We start from the raw sequence: 3,686 nt of genomic DNA on the forward strand, positions 1-3,686 counted from the left end.
CCACCCACCCACCCACATATAGCGTGTAGTTTTCTGTCTCTGTAATCATAAGACTGTTCCTCTTACGCTGTTTGTTCGTCCGTCTGTCTGTCTGTCTGTCGTCCGTCTGTCTGTCTGCCGTCCGTCTGTCTGTCTGCCGTCCGTCTGTCTGTCTGTCGGTCTTGTTTGCGTGTCTTGTCTGTCTCGTCTGCTTGCATTTCCTATCTCATCCTCTTTTCTTCTACAATTTTTTTCTTTCTATTTCTATTTTTTCTGTCTTTCTGGATTTCAGCCTTTCTTCCCGTATGTCTTTCTTGCCCCCACTATAGTATTTTATATGCATTTATGGAAAAAACGGGTTATTTTAATCTAATATGATTAAGTTAAGACAAATTGACACAAACTGCTGTGCAATGTATGGCTGACATTGATTCACCCGTTATAAAGTTATTTGACGATGAATTGATCCACGAATTTTAGACCGCACTATAAAACAATTTCTGATACCCGCGACTCCGAAAGAGCTTAAAACACATCACAAACCTAAGGCTGCAAAATGTGTGCTGACCTGTGCTATATTTGTGAGGCAGCGTGGTGGAATCAGGCTCTCGTCAATATTTGGGCATGTAGAGTTATTGGTATCATTGTAAAGCTTGTTCACTTGTCTTTATGTGGATTTAAAAATATCCATTTATCTTGAATACAAGTCGAGATATTTGCAAAAGAAGGAGGTGGGGGTTTTCAGAGGGAAAATTAGTGAGCAAATGACCGCCAAAGATTAGTTATTTCCTTAGTCCGTGGTAACTGAAAATTAAAATTTTTGTGCCTTTAATCAACGTTTTTCAGAAAAATCCACACAGAAATGAATTCTTTAATGGGCATGAAAGGTGTTGAGCCAAAAAACAAAAATTTGATAAAAATTTAAAAAACCTGCGGAAAAATGCAAGTTTCTTCACTTTGATTATTTTGACGAGAGCCTGATTCCACCACGCTGCCTCACATTTAACATTGGTCAGATTTTATCGGTGGCTTACACCAGCTTGAAATCGTTGAAAAAGGAACAAAACAACAACCCAAAAACCCAACATATTATCATTAATTTTGAAAATAGTCGTATTTTTTAAAAGTCGATAATATAGTAGAACATTGGATCGGTTTGACTACCTCGACTATTTTTTTCTTTTAGTTAAAGAAAACACCAGATAAACAAAAAGAAATAAAAACATAATGAGCAAAACATAACAAAATCAAACTGTGCCACTGACTTTTGAGGTACGTTTGAAAAAAAGAAAAAAAAAGAAATTTTCCCAAGGCTGTGTAAGCAAGGACGTCATCCTAAACATATGTGAGGCAGCGTGGTGGAATCAGGCTCTCCTCAAAGTTTGTTGTTCTTATAGTATGTATCTATATATAATTCCAAATGTCTTGTAATTAAATTCCAGCATGTAGTTGAATGATGCATCTGACGTGAATGTTCATTTTGTCAGCTTGACTTCTTTTTTTCACATTGAATTTTAATGAGAGTAATATATTATTTAATTTTTTTTAAATGTATACCTGCGTGTGTTTTTACGGTCCCTTACAGCTAATAAAAATCACGAAGGTCCACGCCATGAATGAATATGGTTCCATTTCGAGTAATTAATTTGTTGCTTCCTTTTGTGTGAGTGAAAAAGTGTACAGAAAAAGAACAAAAACAACGGAAATAGATTTAATCTTAAGCTTCAAGATACTACTAAAAGTCGACCCCAGTTTGTAAAAGTAGGAGCTTCAGGTTGCTTTTAACCGATTCAGCAACATTATCTAAAAGTGAAAAATCTAGGAAAATCTAAAATCCAATTTAGATTATTCTTTTAAAAAAAATTCAGTTCTAAACACCTGTACTGGACGTTGGCCGAGCTAGGTCGGATGAACCCAGGGCAGCAGCTGATCCACCTTCCTGCTGAGAGCGACTAGTGAAAAATAATCACGGGGATAAATATCACAGTTTTTATTGATTTAATATTATTTTTCACGGCGTTGACACTTTCTGCCACCAAGAAAACAAAAACCACCATAAAAAAACAAGCCAAACCACAAACAAAATAGAATATCAGTTCAAACAAGGAAGTAATACGCCTTTACAAACACGATGAGCTTGGTCTATCGTAAACTCGAGCTGTACTCATTCGACTTGACTGTAATTCAATATTCACGATTTACTACCCCTTTATTCTAAGCTATTCGAAATGTGATTTTTTTTTGGATTCAGTGGGTGTTTTACGGCACTATCGACTCAATTTTGGTTGTGTAAGTGCCATACTTCTCGAAGTGTGGCACAGCCACTGGAACGCCGTATGGTTTTTACAGACAGTGAATTTGCGCCGTATTCTACAGAGACAAAAATGGATACTTCTTTGTAGTTACAGAAGATAGAATTTTCCAAAATGTTAGGAGGTAGGCTGCTTCCAATATATGTGGGGCAACGTGGTGTAATCATGCTCTTGTCAAAATAATCTTACTTTTTACTTTTACTTTTTCATCCTCTGTTGCCGTTAAGCGTCGAGGGGAGATGCAGTTTTCTATTGTAGGCCAGCTCTGCAGCTCTTTCAGTTGTGATGTTATGTTTTCTCAGGGTTCCTTGACCCCTCGATCTACCTGTTGCGTGGCTTTCCTCTTCCTTTGTAGCCCGAGTGCTTGGTGTTGTAGGCTCTCATGCGTAACAGCGGGCCAAATCATTTTATCCTCTGTCTTTCTATGTAACGCAGGCAGGACTCAGTGCCGATAGCTGCTCTTACATCTTCATTTCTCTGCTTGTCTCGTCTTGTGATGTTAAGGGTTTTGCGGAGACATTTCATTTCGTAAGCAGTGATTTTGCTTTCATGGGTTTTGCTTAAGGTCCAGGTCTGGCATTGGTACCATAATGTTGGTATGAATATTGGGGTGATAAGCTGTCTCTTTGTGTCCATGGAGATGTTTGGATGAGATAGGAGGGATGCGAGCAGGTAGGTGACAGCGTTGGCTTTTTGAGTTCGCATTTCTCTTTCTCTGTCTATGGATTCAGAAAAAGTGCTGCCAAGATATTTAAACTCCATCACCTGTTTTAGTTGTTTGCTATTGACATGGATGTTCAGGGGACTATGGTTTCGGCTCACTTTCATAACTTCTGTTTTTGATGTGCTTTATTTTATGTTGGATTTTTCACAGATGTTGAGTTCGGTAGTGTGATTTTGGAGGCTTCGTTGGTCATGAGGAATAAGACGTTGGTAGTCTGCGAACAGAAATTCATTTAGGCTTTCTGGGCTTTGGTTTTCTTCTTGCGTTATTGTGTCCATATATATTATAAACAGGAGGGGAGATAAATACATCTCTGTCGTACTCCAGATCTTACTTTGAACCAGTCTGTATTGCATTCCTTCGTTCTTACTGAGCTTCTGCTGTTGGTATATATAGATCTCTGACATTATCTAACATTTGTCCTCTGACGCCATACTTTTCGAGAGTCCTCCAGAGTTTTACATGGTTTTCTTTATCAAAGCCTTCTCCTGGTTAATAAAGACGATGTTGGATTCTTTGTTGTGTTCGATTGTTTTCTCGCTTATCTGTCGTAATGCGAATACGGCATCCGTGCATCCTCTTCCCTTTCGGAATCCAAACTGAGCTTTGCTCAGATTTCTCTCTTTATGCGCTGCTATAGTATCTTTGCATACATTTTTCCTGAGTGGCTT

This window comes from Aplysia californica, unplaced genomic scaffold (assembly GCF_000002075.1).
Source record: "Aplysia californica isolate F4 #8 unplaced genomic scaffold, AplCal3.0 scaffold00064, whole genome shotgun sequence".
Lineage (NCBI taxonomy): Eukaryota > Metazoa > Mollusca > Gastropoda > Aplysiida > Aplysiidae > Aplysia > Aplysia californica.